This window comes from Trichosurus vulpecula, chromosome 9, assembly GCF_011100635.1.
Source record: "Trichosurus vulpecula isolate mTriVul1 chromosome 9, mTriVul1.pri, whole genome shotgun sequence".
Lineage (NCBI taxonomy): Eukaryota > Metazoa > Chordata > Mammalia > Diprotodontia > Phalangeridae > Trichosurus > Trichosurus vulpecula.
The window spans coordinates 166,553,572-166,569,817 of NC_050581.1; positions in this window are offsets into that span (position 1 = coordinate 166,553,572).

The window sequence follows — 16,246 nt, forward strand, 5'->3', positions numbered from 1 at the left end:
ATTGGTGGATTCTTTCAATTTCTATTTTACCCCCTGGTTCTAGACTATCAGAGCAGATTTCTTTAATAATGTCTTGAAAGATGATGTCTAGGCTCTTTTTTGCCATGGCTTTCAGGTAGTCCAGTAATTTTCAAATTTTCTCTTCTGGATCTATTTTCCAGGTCCGTGGTTTTTCCAATGAGATATTTCACATTGTCTTTATTTTTTTTCATTCTTTTGGTTCTGTTTTATAATTTCTTGCCCCATTCTAATTTTTAAAGAATTATTTTCTTCAGTGAGCTTTTTTATCTCCTTTTCCATTTGGCTAATTCTGCTTTTTAAGGCATTCTTCCCCTCACTGACTTTTTGGACTTCTTTTGCCATTTGGGTTAGTCTATTTTTTTAAGGTTTTATTTTCTTCAGTACTTTTGGGGTTTCCTTTAGCAAGCTGTTGACTCATTTTTCATGATTTTCTTGCATCACTGTCATTTCTCTTCCCATTTTTTCTTCTACTTCTCTTACCTGATTTTAAAACTCCTTTTTGAGCTCTTCCATGGCCTGTGACCAAATCATATTTTTCTTGTAGGCTTTGGATGTAGGAGCTTGATTTTGTTATCTTCTTCTGGTTGTTTGTTTTGCACTTCTTTGTCACCAAAGTAAGATTCTATAGTCTGATTTCTTTATGCTGTCTACTCATTTTCCTAGCCAATTACTTGGCTTCTGAGCTCTTTGTTCAAAGCAGGACTGTGATTCCAGAGTGGAAAGTGCTCTGTCCCAAGTTTCAAGGGTTTTGCACAGCTGTTGTCAGAAATACTTCTAGGCACTTGTAAATCTTCAGTTCTTCTAAGGTGGTATGATCCAAGGAGAGGTGTTTCTCCTCCTCTGTCCTGTGCTCTGGTCTGTGAGTGACAACAAGCACTTTCTTCTGCCTTGGAACTGTGAGGACGATTCCCTCTCCACAGCCACCACAAGCTCTGCCCCACCAGCACTCCTTCTCACCCAAGGACTGCCATCTAGGACTGTGACCCAGATCCAAGCAGGGCAAAGCAAGAGAATCCTGCCTCAGAAGCAGCAAAGAGATTCTTGTAATCCTCCTTTGATCAGCTGCTCGATTCCTCTACCATCTTTGGGCCTGGATCTTCAGAAGCAGCCACTGCTGTTGCTACTGTTGCTCCCACCACCTCCACTGGCCCAAGATTGGTGCAAGAGCACACTCTTCCTTACCCAGGTCTGACAGAGTTTCTCCACTGACCTTCCTCTTTGTCTATGGTGTTTGTGGGTTGAGAAGTCTGGAAACCACCACAGATGCCAGATTTGTCTCATACTGTCATTTTGTGGGTTCTGTAACTCTAGAATTTGTTTAGTCATTTTTACAGGTATTTGGAAGTGTTCAGGGAGAGCTCAAGCAAGTTCTTCCTTTCACTCTGCCATCTTGGTTCAACCCCTTGCCTGTTTCTTTTTTCATGACAATACATGTATAACATATCAAATTGCTTGCCTTCTCAATGAAGGGGGTTGAAAAGTAGGAAGGGAGAAGATTTGAAACTCAAAGTTTTAAAAACTAATGTTAAAATGGTTTTTCAGGTAACTGGGTAAAAATAAAATATTAAACAAATTTTTAAGAAAAGAAAATATTGAAATGAGGAAAAAATAAAATAAAATCACATTACTCCTTTATTCCAAAATCAACATTAAACAACTCTCCCTGAGGACTCTCTACAAGGTATAACATTTGTCCCAACATTATGTGATGTTGGAATACCTGTTCTTCCTTCTTCCAGAATTTATTTTAATTTCCAAATGGAGACAACTGGAAACAAACATTTTAATTTGCACTGAAGCACAGTGGGCCATGTGAGATCGATTATATAAATACAATTGGACTTAATTCAGCAGGAGGAACTTGAAAGGGAACTGTTTAAAAACTGGTGCATATTTCTCTTCTGTTCAAGGTCTCAAACAGGAGGGTAGAGAATAAAAAGGGTTAAAAAAAAGGATATGAATAAATCAAATATGTTCATGAGAGGATAACAATCTGGGACCAGCTGCTGCTGAACAAACATTTATTATTATCCTCCATCTGAGAGTTAGCAGAAAATAGAAAGACACTGAACAGGAAATGCAGAGCTGATAATTAAATATGCAAAGCTCCTAACTCCCCAGCGTAATTGTTTTTTTTTTTTAATTCAGAGAAACATTTGAGGCTATTTAGGTAGCATAAGAATAACTCAAAGTAGACCTATGAAGCCCTTATTTTACTTCTATAATGAAAGAAGCTGACCATAAAACTCTCATGTATACAGACCAAGAACAGGATTCTGTTATTTTGCCAGGCAGAATTCTTACTAACTCGCTGATTTATTCTGCATATGAGTTATTGGAAGATTTCCCTTATAAATGCCACAATGTTGAAATAGAGACATATTATGAAATGAAATACTAGCAATATCCAAGAGAATGGTTGTTGGTCACACTCACTGATACCACAGGATCAAAGTATCCTAGATACAGAGGTGGAAGGAATCCTACAGGCAACATCACTTGGCCAAACATCATTTAATAGCTAAGAAACATGGAGATTAAATCATTTGCTCAAGGACAAAGAGATCTGAAATGAAAAACCTTGGAACCAAATATAGGTCCCAAAACTACTATATATTCACACTGCCTTCCTTCTATTTCTAGATCAGGGGTTTTTAACAGTTTGTGTGTATGCCATGGACCTCTTTGGCAGTTCTGTGAAACCAATGGACACTTCCTTGGAATAATATTTTTAACTTCCTAAAATAAGCAGAATTACAGGGTAAATCAATTATAACCAAATAGAATCTGCCCATCTACTTCTTTATCTGATAGATGATTATAGATAACCTCTACAACAGTAAGAATTGGAATCTCTAAATTTATATGTTTAATATAAATATTTCTGTTTTTATCATTCACAACTTAGAACTATGGTTTTTAAAGTGGAGGACATGAGATAGATAGCTAGAAAAAGTTGCAGAAAAAGATGGATACAGATATATAGAGACAGAGATAGAGAAACAAACAAAAGGGAGGGAGGGGGAAAGGAAGGAAAGCAAGAAAAAAGAAACAAAGTTATGAAGAAATGAAAGAACAAAAGAATAGAAGAAGGCAGGGGAAAGGAAAGAAGAAAAAGAAAGAAAGATAGGTAAGTAAACTCATTGCCTTCAGGTTAAGGGCTGTAATGGAAACATACACAATTATATTGATCATTCAAAGTGAAAGATGCAAATTCTGACTATTCTACAGGTTATGTAATCTAAACGTACAAAAAGAGGAGGTCATTTATCACATTCGATTACTACCCTTATGACTTTCTCTGTTGGCTTCCTTTTTAAGTGCCAGTCTTTTACTGTTACGTAGGAATCAGGATTGAATCATTAAAATCTTATCTATTTAAAAAACCCCAGCCAATTGTGTCTCGATCTTCTCTGTCACCATAGCAGCTTTTTATGATTATGTGTGTTTTGTTGTTTGCTCAATTTCCCATTTTATTTCTTGATTTTGAACTTTAGCTTAAAATTGGGTTCTCTTTCTGGTGTGGGACGGGGGTAGTGCACTGTCCCAAGCTTCAGCCTTCTTCTTTTTATAATATTCTATTTTCCCTAATCAGATATAAAATAACTTGTCACTTTGAGCTACAAATTTTGAGTTACGAATTCTCTATCTCTCTCCCCCTTCCCTCCTCCTTCATCAAGAAGGCAAGCAATTTTATGTAGGTTATACATGTGCAGCCACGCAAAATATATTTCCATATTAGTCATGTTTGGAAAGAAAACAGAAAAAAATACAAAACCTGAAAAATAGTGTGCTTTAATCTGCGTTCATATGTCATAAGTTCTTTCTCTGGAGGTGGATAGCATTTTTGGTCACAGTCCTTTGGAATTGTCTTGGATAATCTTATTGCTCAGAACAGCTAAGTCATTGACAGCTAGTATTGCTATCATTGTGTATGATATTCTCCTGTTTCTTCTCATTTTACTCTGCATCACTTCATGCAGGCCTTTCCAGGATTTTCTGAAATAAACGTGCTTATCACTTCTTATAGCACAGTTGCATTCCATTACAATCATATGCCACAACTAGTTTAGCCATTCCCCAATTGATGGGTATCCCCTCAATTTCTGATTCTTTGCCACCACTAAAAGAACTGCTATATAGATGCTTTTCCTTTTTTAATCTTTTTGGGATATAGACCTATTAATGATATTGCTAGGTCAAAGGGTATGCATAATTTTATAGCCCTTTGGGCATAATTCCCAAAATGCCTTCCAGAATTAAGGGATATATCATTAAGGAAGAATTCATGATTTCAAAGATAACCATGAAAATGCCTGAATGGTCCAGAATAGCAGGATATAAGGAATTCTCTAAGTAGAAGGCAGAGGATTTAAAGCATTTATTGAAACTCAAAAGTAGCAGACCCATATACTAGTGTCTCCAATTCAATATCCTGGCAAGAACCTTCCAAAACCAGTACGCCCATCTCACAATAGTGACCAGGAGGCCACAGAAAAACATTATGGCAGCAAGCCAAGCCATACTGGTGCTTCCCTGCCTCCTCCCGAACCACCCCTCCCACCACCAATGCCAGGGCCCTCCAGCAAGAAAACCACTCACTGGCCTCAGGCCCCTGCTCTCCGGTCTCCAGAGGGTCAGTCCTGCTTTTTTTGTAGCACCTGCCTCCATAGTCACCACTTCTGCCACAATCTCCAAGCTGTGTTCCAGCTATCTGATTGCTTCCTCTCTACTTCAGCTCTTAACTGCTCTCACCAACTGCCTTACCAGCTGCCTCTTAGCTCTGCTCCAACTGTTCAGCAAGCTCCTCCCACCACAGGCTTCATATCATCACTTGGACCAGAACTCAGGTACCTAACATTGGCTCCAGTCCTAGCCACGCCCCCCAGGACCCTGAGAGCTCCACCCCTGAAGCCCACTCAAATGGGCAGCGAAGATCTTCCCATTCACTGATTGCCTTTACAGGGAATCAGTTCAAAACTCCACCAACAGGGTATTAGTGTCCCAATTTACCCACATTAACACCAAAATTTATGATTTTAGTTTTCAGTCATATTAGCCAACCTGATAGTTGTAAGGTGGTAACTCAGAGTTGTTTTAATTTGCATTCTTCTGATCACAAGTGATTTAGAGCACTTTTCATATGACTACGGATAGCTTCGATTTCTTCATCTGAAAACTGCCTGTTCATATCCTTTGACCATTTATCAAATTAGGAATTACTTGTATTCCTATAAATTTGACTCACTTCTCTAGATATTTCAGAAATAAGGCCTTTATCAGAGATATTTGCTATAAAAATTTTCCCCGGCTTTCTGCTTTTCTTCTAATCTTGGCTATATTGATTTTTATTTGTGCAAAAATCTTTTAATTTAATATAATCAAAATTACCCATATCTCATAATGTTCTTTATCTTGGGTGTGGTCATAAATTGTTTCCTTATGCATAGATCTTAGAGGTAAACCATTCCACACTCCCCTAATTTGCCCATGATATCAACTTTCATATCTTAATCTTGTACTATTTTAACTTGATCTTGGTATGTGGTATGAGATGGTGGACTATACCTAGTTTCTGCCAAACCATTTTACAGTTTTCTCAACAGTTTTTGTCAAATAGTGAGTTCTTTTCCCAAAAGCTTGGATCTTTTGGTTTATCAAACATTAGATTGATATGTTTTTTGCTACTATGTATTGTGTACCTAATCGATTCCTTTAGACTTTTTCACACTGCTTATTTTCCGAGTTGGTTTTGAGTGTTCAGAAGTTTTTAGTGCTTCCAAGGTGAAATGGGAAAGAGTTATGGTCACTGCTCTCCTGGTCTACCTTCTGTTCCTTACCCTGGAAGGGTCCGTCTTGATATTGCCATGGATACTGCTCTACAGGGCCCCTGATACCTTGGGACTGCAAGTCATATTATTTCTCAGGGGCTCTGCTCTCTCTTGACCAAAAGTCCTTCTCTTTACCTTTGAACTGTGTCCCAAAATGGATATAGGCAATGGAGCTGTCAAACAGCATCTAGATAGGCATCCAGTGCTAGCACAGGGGTCCCCTGTATTCTCTTTCTGACCACTTGGCAAATCTCCTTACCATGTCTGCCTTGAGAGTTCCTGAAGCTGCTGCTGCTTCTATCACCACCACCTAGTCCCACCATAGGTGTTCATCCAGAGGGCCCTAGGGTAGCCTCCAATCCTATGCCACAGATGTCTCCTTCTGATCTTTGAAGTTTTCTTAAGGTAGAGGAATGTCTCACCCCATCCTTTTGTTGGCTCTCACTCCAAAATTCAATTTGAAGCACCATTTTAAAATTTTTTGGAGGGTAATGTTTGGAGAGATTGGCCGAGTGCTTCCTCTACTCCACTATCTTGGCTCTGCCCCCAAAAGTCCATCACTGAATTTAAAAATAAGTCCAAACCACTCATTTTATGCATAAACAAGATGAGGACCAAAGATGTTGAGTGAATTTCTTAAAATTACATGTTTTATAAAAGGCATATCCAGGAATAGAAAAGTTTCCCAGATACTCTGATCTTTAGTCTTCCAAATTAAAATTGGGCACTCACTGCTATGTACAATAATAACATACATAAAAAAGGAAACAAAATCTATAGTTATTTACTATAATATCATAACCTTTCCCAAAAAATACCTCTCTCCTCCAAACTTTGTCCTTTCTTTGAATAGTACTCCTAACCTTTCAGTCACCCAGGATTACAACTTTGTCACAGGGTTGACTCAATTCCCTTTACCTTTTTATGCAAATGAGCTGTCAAATGCTATCAATTCTAACTGTGAAATATCCTCAAATCCATCCTCTTCTCTCCACTTGTAAAGCCATCACCTCAGTTCAGACCTTCATTATCTGTTAGCTCGCCTCTACATGTAATCTGGAGTGCATACAGAACACTTTATCTAGACACAGGTATGTCTAGACCTAGGTATTTTCAATTCTGGTAACACTACAATTGATGTGTTTTTTAACCTACTTGAAAGACTTTACATTTATGCCTGAAGATGTTCGTTTTGAGAATGAATATTTGGGGCTTGAGAATTTTTCTTCCCAACCAGTTGAAATAAATTTGTATCTCATATGAGTCAAAAACTGAGAATATTTTTTTCAAAAATTTGCCTTGTCTTCTTCCATATTATGATTTTTAAAAATCTTGATAAAATATCTTGAACAAGAAAAATTCAAGTATGTAATCCTTAGACAACCTATTAAAGATTCTCTTCTATATTAACATTAATCCACTAATGAGAAGTATTTGGGTATGATTGTTCTACCAGTTAAAATAACCCTTTAAGGGTAAATACTCGCATATGCCTGGCAATAATTATTTTGCTAATACTCAGAATTTGCCAATTATGCGCAGAAAGGTTTTCACCATAAAATGACTTGCCTGCCCCATCTTGCTCAATTTCAATCTTTCTCTACCCAACTTAATTGTTCTTCAGAATGGAACTGCATCTAATTTTTTTTTAATTTCAATGTAAAACATCATTAGGAAGATAAATTTGTGAATTTTAAATATATGTTACCTCTAAAGCCAAATAACTTTGTTGCTAGTCACTGTTTGGAGGTATTGATATAACTATCACGTTCTATTAGAAGGCCCTTTTCTAACAAAATAGCCAAGCAAGAGTTTACACAATCTATTTACATGGAATCTTTTGAATGCAACATGTCAGTTTCCAGCTTCTACAAAGAATGTAAATATTTGCTCAACATATAGATCAGGTTGAGTTCTTAACCTCCCAGTTTAGGACAGGCATGGAAAATCACCATCAAACCATAAAATGTGACATTTTAATCAAATCCCAAGCTTTTGGTTAATTACATTCAACCGCACTTAAAGGAAAAACAAGAGATGTCAGGTCAGTGCATAGATATGAGCAGGAAAATTACTCTTAGAACTTCACTGATCATTATGAATACCACCGTATCAAATTACCCAGAAAAGAGATAGTAGTAAATCCTTCTAAAAGTCATATTTCCAATTTTCTTTTCAATTTCATTCGGGAGTAAATTTGGACAGTGGTTTATTCAAAAGCTGACATTTTCTTTCAGTGCATCTTTTCTGTATAAGAGTATGTATAATGGATCTCCTATAAGCATCAGAGACCATTAAGCTACAGAAGCATGAAATCAACTAGAAATTATTATTTTAATTCTATGCACTTGTGCATAACAGGCTGAACAGTGTGCCAAATAAACATTCATCAGAAGTCTGCCTAGTCTTTGACATACTAATGGGACTTTAGCCTTAGAATACCAATGTATGTGAATGGCACAACAGAGACACACTCAAATTCAAGGGTACTCTCACATATATGCCACCAATTAATAACCCATACTGGCTATTGTTCTGAGAACTGGGAAAAATAGGCATCTTTCTGCCCCCATGTAGTCCAACTTCTAAATCCATACTCAAACTATCATTTTTGTCATCAGAAAATAACTCCATCCAAGTGAATTTGTTTCTAAAAATTTAGGAAATTGTCACTAAGTATTGTTACTGGAGTCCATGCTCCTTGCTCCAATGGAAGCTGGAAATTATCTCCAACCCTGTTCCTAAGCTCAGCAGTTCATTCAATTCATTTCAGTTTAATTCAATTCAGGTAACATTTATTAAGTGCCTACACTAGGGGAGGCACGGTGCTTGTGTGCTGAGGACAAAGACAAAATGAAAGCAGGCTTTGCCCTAACACAATTTGCATTCTACTGGTAGGGGTAAATGAAATGTACACAGATAAGTAAATGCAACATACATACAAAATAGGGAGGTTACTTGAGTTGTATAAGATGTCAGTCTTAAAATTAAAAAGATCTGTGTTGGTCCACTTTCTGCCACAAAGTAGTCATGTGACTCTGGCTAAGTCAGTGAATTTCTCAGTCCCTAGATGACTCTTTAAGACAAAGGTTCCCAATCTTATGTGTGTGTGTGTGTGTGTGTTTGTGTGTGTGCATGTGTGTATACATGTGATAGACTCCTTGACAAACTCCTTTAGGAGTCTGAGGAAATACATGCATGCCTTCTTAGAATTTATTTTTTTAATTCCTAAAAAAAATCTAGTATTACAAAGAAAATCAATCATATTGAAATATAGTTTTATATGTGTGTGTATTTTTTTTTACAAAACAAGTTCTTAAATCCCAGGTTAAGATCTCCTGCATTAATAGAATAAATTAAAGATATGTTGCCCACCTTTATTAGTGTAGGGAATTTCTACATTAGGATTTCCTTATATCAATTATATAAATGGCCTAAACTCTCTAATGACCAATACCTGACCTCCCAAAGAGGGCAAAACACATGAAGATATTCAGTTCTAGAAACAGAGAGAGCACTAACCATGTGAGAGATCAGAACAGGCCTCGTAGAGACCATGCCTTCATCACAGACCGAAGAATCTGTGATTAAGAGGTGGAAGGGACCTTGGTTACCATTGACTTGCTTATATAAGGGTCATTGCATTCCTTTCATCTAACAAAAAACACATTCGTGCTTGACATGTGTCAAATCTGAGCTCATTAATATTTACTGGTATTTTACATTTCATTCAAAAGCTAATATAACTTTGCAAAAGAAAAGAACTGTCAATTTCTGCTGGGATACTCAGCAAAACTATTAAGTACTATGATACTTTAGTGCCTCTTGAGGGGGTTGGAGCTGGTATACAAGTAAAATGTCACTTTGTGCAGTGGCACTTCATTCAATTCAACATTGATTAAGTACGTACTCTGTGCAAAACAATGGAATTACAAAGATAGCTATACCAGCCTTGGTCTCAAGGAACTTCAGAAATAATTGGCAGTGGGGTGAAAGACATGCAGGTTGTATATGGTCTAGTGCTCAAAAAAATTATGCTACAGGAGAGGATGTATACAAATAAGGGAAATATCTGATTTTATGAGAAAGTTGAAGAAAGGAAGATCATAGCATTCTAGATTTAAAATTGGACAAGACCTAGTCCAACATACTCACTTTTACCTATGATGGAACTGAGGCCCGAGGGTCTAGATGACTTACTTGAAGTTCCAGAAAAAGTAAATGGCAGAAATGGGATTCCAGTATGAGTCTTTAGAATGCAGCATTATTTGCCCTACAAGACTATTTTTACCTAAAAAAGAATAATGAAAATGCCATGGAGGAATTGGTATATAAGTTTTTAATGAAGAGAAAGAGTTAATCAAATGTCTACACAGTAGAGGAGAGAGGAGTCATTTCCCAGCATGAGGGGACAGCATGAGCAAAAAGATGACAATGAGAGAGGACAGAATGGAGAATAGTCCAGTTTCACTAGAATATAGAATACATGAACAGGGGTAGGATAAGATCAACTAGGCCATATAGAGTGCAGCCAGACTTTGATTGATCTTGAATAGATTTCAGGTGTTTGTACTTTATTTTACAGGGGGGTGGGGTGGGGAGGGTGAGAGTTTTTAAGGAGAAGAGTAATGATTACATGAACAAATATGGAGATGGATTAGCAAGGGAATAGCCTAGAGGTAGAAAAACAACTCATTATATAGTTTTATCAAGATTTTTTCAAAACATGAGGCTATGTGCTTATATATCTGAAGAAGATAGAAAATATAAAGCAAATTCAAATATTCAAAATAAAATAAATGTGAATATTATTAACCCTATAGGAACAATGCTGTTGAGTACTGTTGGGGTCATGCAGAATTATCTACACCAATGAAAGGATACAAGAGTCTGACATTTCCTGTTGGTTCAACTGAAAATGAATGCATAAAATAAAGTCAACTATATTAATGACATCACCAGGGCAAGGGTCTGGAACCATTGTCCATCAGTTACTTGGTACCATGTCATAGATGAGTAACTTTATTCTCAAGTAATAATACCAACTGTATGTATTATATAATTTGTAGAACACTTTTAAATTAGATATGTGAAGTGCAATTTTGTTCCAAATAGAATCTTGAAATCTGTCAATTCTTTATCATCTTTGAATTTAAATTGGTTAATCCTAAAATATATTTGTTTGCAAAGCATATTATTTTTATCTTCCTTAGACTCATATTACACATAATAATAATAGATGATATTCACATGGGTTTTACATTCACTTAATCCTCACAAAAGCCCAGGGATGGATATAGGGACGATATCATCATGCCATCATACCTCTTAAGAGGTGATGATGTTGACTCTGAAAGACTCTAAATGTCATGTCCAAGGTCACACAGCTGTAGCTCTATGAAGGAGCCAGTCCTGATTCCTAATATCCTTCATTCTGATTTCTCTCATGTCTAATATATCTTCTACCTTGCTGTCAAATTGATATTTCTGCAGCATAAGTCTGACTATGCTATTTCACTGTTTAAGAAGTTTCCATGACTCCTATTTTGTTTGGGAAAAAAAAATTAGACTTTGCTTTGTATTTAAAGTCTTTCACAATTAATGTCCAGACTTCATTGCAGACTGAGTTCATGTTAACCTCCCTTACATACTCTGTCCTAGACAGAGTGTTCTACTTGTCATCCTCATACAAAACATTCCACCTCTTGTCTCTTTGTCTTTGAAATGGCTTCCTCAACAACAACACCTACATGCTTCCACCTCATCTTTGCCTTTTAAAATTCTGCGCTTCTTCCAAAGTTCTGGTTTTGTAACCTGCTGCACAAGGCCATTTTTGATCCACCTAATCCCTCTAGTTACTAGTGCCCTTGCCATCCCATTTTGAAATTACCTTGTATAAAGGTGTTTTTTTAATTTTAATATATTTTATTCCCATTGAAACCTAATACTCAATAAAATGTCAGCCCCTTTGACAGACAAATCAATTAATTAATATTTTGCTTTTTGTCTTATCTTCCCTATGCCAGTAGTACTAAACTACAGATTTCTGGGGAGTAAACCCAAACCCAGCTGTCCCTTCATATTCAAGTACTTCTACTCCAGCCTTCCACCTTCTAAGTCACTGCTTTATGTTAACCCTAAGGAAAGGCAATGCCAAAGAATGTTCAAATTACCGAACAAAGAAACAATTGCCCTCATTTCACATGCCAACAAGGTTATGCTTAAGAATCTGCAAGCTAGGCTGTAGCAATACTGTAAGGCCAGTCTATAAGTGAAAGATCTTTCCTGTCCATTGAATAGGCCTCAGGTGGGGCCAATAAAGGGAGAACTGATTAGAGGCAGGCCCACACCCAGGCCCCACACCTTTTTGCTAAGTAGGCTCTGAGCCCTCAGGGCCCTGAACAAAGTATATAAGATCTGAGGTTGGCATTTTGTTTTGGGGCTCTCATTCACTGGAAGAGTGTCATGTGAGCACCCTTTGTCCCCCAATAGACACTCCTACCACCATCACTCAGCAGCTTCTTCTCCTTTGAAGTTTAATGTTTCCAAAATTATTCATTTGGATACCAATAGACATAAGCTACTGGCTGCGAGAATGCTCCCTTTCATTCTTCATTGAATTCACTACCAGGCTTACAATCTTCCTCTCCACTGTAATATCTGCCCTCAGACCAAAGAACAACACTAATTTACCACATCTTCAATCCACTCAAGTCCAATGACGAACTCCTGACACAACCATGGTTACAAATGATCTTAGCAACACCCAAAAAGTTTCATTTCCAAGTTCAAGAATGGAGAAGTTCCTTTGTCTGACTGTAAGTGTTCATATGGTGATCTTTCCTCGTGCTTTCCTAATCATAAACCCATCCTTCATCCTCAACATCACCACCAATATCTCTTCTTCTAGGTACTTATGTAATCCATCACCCCTGCTCTGACTATGCTGTCTTCATTTCCCAATATTGACTCCTCACTGAGGTTAAGAATACCTTAACCACTATTCTCAGCTCCTTTGCTTCATTGACCTATCACTACTCATACCTTGATGAGCCCCTGTTACAGATTACTTCTATGATCTATCTCTTTCATTCTTACTTGCAAGAAAATTGTCAAAAAACAACTAACAGCTTGGTAAAAGAAGAACAAAAAATAATGATGAAAATAAAACCTAAAAAAAGAGAATTGAGCAAATGGAATATGCTTTGATCTGAAATCATGATTGCTACACCTGCCATTTTTACTGCAGGTGAAGCATAATAGATTCTACTTCAGCCACTTAGTTTAACTCTATGTCTCTACTTCAGGTGTGTTTCTTATAAACAATATATAGTTGAATTCTGGTTTCTAATCCATTCACCTATCTGCTTCTATTTTAAGGGTGAATTCATTCCCTTATGGATGATTACAAATTGCGTGTTTTACTCTATCACATTTTCTTCTGTTTATCCTTCTTTCTCTCCTTTTATTGCGTGCTTCCTCAAAAGTCTGTTTTTGCTTCTGGCCACTGCCTTCCTTAATCCATCCTGCTTTTTATTACACCCTACTTGTCTCTTATCCCCTTCCCTTCCCATTGGTTGGGTAAGAGAAATTTCTATGCCTAATTTAGTATGTATGTATGTATGTATGTATGACTGTCTATATGTTACATATAGATGAAAATATAGATAGATTGATTGATGATAGATAGACAGATAGAGAGATAGAGAGATAGATTTTTCCCTTTTTGAACCAATTCGGATGAGAATAAATTTCAAGTGTTGCCTGTCCCCCTCCCACCATTTTACCCCTTACTGTAAAAGCACTTCTTTGCATATCTCTTTTGTAAGATAGTTTTCCCCATTCTTCTTCTCCCTTCTCTTTTCTCCTAGTGCATGCCTTTTTATCATCCATTCATTTTGTTGTTGTTGAAATCATGTCAACATAATCAACCTACTCCGGTGCTTTCTATCTATGTAAATTCCTTCTATCTACCCTAATAGTGATATAGCTCTTAGGGGTTACATCTATCATCTTTTCACATAGAAAGCTAGACATTTTAACCTGATTGAGTCCTTTATGATTTCTCTTTCATGCTTACAATTTTATGATCCTCTTGAGTTTGTACTTGAAAGTCAAATTTTCTATTCAGCTCTGTTTTTTTTTCAACAAGAATGCTTCAAAATACTCTATTTCATTAAATATCCACCCCCCCCTCCAAGAATTATGTTCAGTTCTTCAGGGTAAGTCATCATCTGTTGTAGTCCTATCTCCTTTGTGATGGAATATCATATTCAAACCCTCGACTCCTTTACTATGATAGCTACTAAATCTGGTATGATCCTGACTATGGCTTCATGAAATTTGAATGATTTCTTTATGGTTGGTTTAAGTATATTTGATTTGACCTAGAAGTTCAGGAATTTGGCTATAATATTCCTGGTTGATTTAATTTTTGGAATCTCAGGGGGTGATCATAGGATTCTTTCAATTTCTATTATACCCTATGATTCTAGGATCTCGGAATTTTCCATTAGGATTTCTTGAAATATGATGTCTAAGCTCTTTCTTTGATGGTGGTTTTTCAGGTATTCTAATAATTCTTAAATTTTCTCTCATCAATTTATTTTCCAGGTCTATTGTTTTCCAATGAGATTTTTCATATTTTCTCCTCTTTTTAATTCTACTGACTGTTTCATTGCTTCTTGATATATCATGGAGTCATTAGCTTGTACTTGCCCACTTCTAAATTTTAAGGGATTATTTTCTTTCTGCAAATATATATTGATTTATTTTATTTCCCCCAATTAGATATAAAAACAATTTTAACAGTCTTTCTTTCTCATTTTAAGGTCCAAATTGTCTCTTACCCCTCCTTCTCTCCTGCTTCATTGAGAAGGTAAGCAATTTGATATAGGTTGTACATGTGCCATCATGCAAAACATATTTCCATATTAGTCATGCTGTGAAAGAAAACACAGGCAAAAAAAGGAACAAGAAAATAAAAATAAAGTGTGCACTGATCTTTGTTTGGACTCCATTAGTACTTTCTCTGTAGGTGGATAGCATTTTTCATCATGAGTCCTTTGGAATTGTGTTGGATCATTGTCCCACTCAGAATAGCTCAGTCATTCACAGGTTTCCGTCACAAAAATATACTTTTACTGTGCACAATGTTTTCCTGATTCTGCTCATTTCACTTTTTAGCAGTTCATGTAAGTCTTTTCAGGATTTTCTGAGGGCATCCTACTCTTGGTTTCTTTTAGTAGAATAGTATTCCATCATAATCATATACCACAACTTGTTCAGTCACTCTCCACTTAAAAAATCCTCTCAATTTCCAATTCTTTGTTACCATAAAAAGAGCCGCTATAAATATTTTTATACATATAGGTCCTTTTTTTTCCTTTTTCTTTGATCACTTTGGGATATAGACCTAGTAGGGTATTGCTGAGTCAAAGAGTATGCACAGTTTTATAGCTCTTTGGGCATAGTCCCAAATTGCTCTCTAGAATATTTCAATCAGTTCACAACTCCAACATTAATGCCCCAATTTTTCCACATCCTTTCCAACATTTGCCATTTTCCTTTTCTGTCACATTAGCCAATCCGATAGGCACCAGGTGGGTACCTCAGAGTTGTTTTCTTTTTCATTTTTATGCACAGCAGTGATTTAAATTATCCAAATTTTGCTTTTAAGAAATTCTTTTCTTTGCTGTTTTTTGTGCCTCATTTTTCATCTGGCCAAATCTGATTTTTAAGGTGTTATTTACTTCAATATTTCTTGTGTCTTCAACTAAGCTGTTACGCACCTTTTCATAATTTTCTTCCTTCTCTCTCATTTCTTTTTCCAATTTTTCCTCTATCATTCTTGACTGATTTTTAAAATATTTTTAACTCTTCCAGGAATTCTTGTTATGCTTGTGTTTTGTTTTGTTTTGTTTTTTGCTTTAAGGCTTTTCTTCTAGCTACTTTAACATCAATATATTTTTCAGTGTTCTTTTTGTATTGTTTGCTCATTTTTCCAACCTATTTCTTGACTTTTAAATTTATGCTAAAGTTGGGTGCTGTTTTTGGAATGAGGGGGGGCATTGTTTCTAGCTTAAGCATTTTTCCACTGCTGTTTTGAGAGTTCATAAAATTTAGGGGTTTTGTTGTTTTCAGATTGTTGTTTTTTTAGGTTGATCTCTCCTTCAATTTCCAGGATTTCCATTTTGGTGCCTAAATGGTGATTTTAAATTTGTTCTTATTCTAGGTTTGTTGTTGTTGCTGGTGTCATTGATGATGAGGTGGCTGTATGCCCAATCTTGATCTGGACTTTTTTTCTTTTATTGATGCATGCATTTAGAGATATAAATTTTCCCCTAGGTACTGCTGTGGCTAGATACCAGAACTGACTCTTTCATTTCAGAATT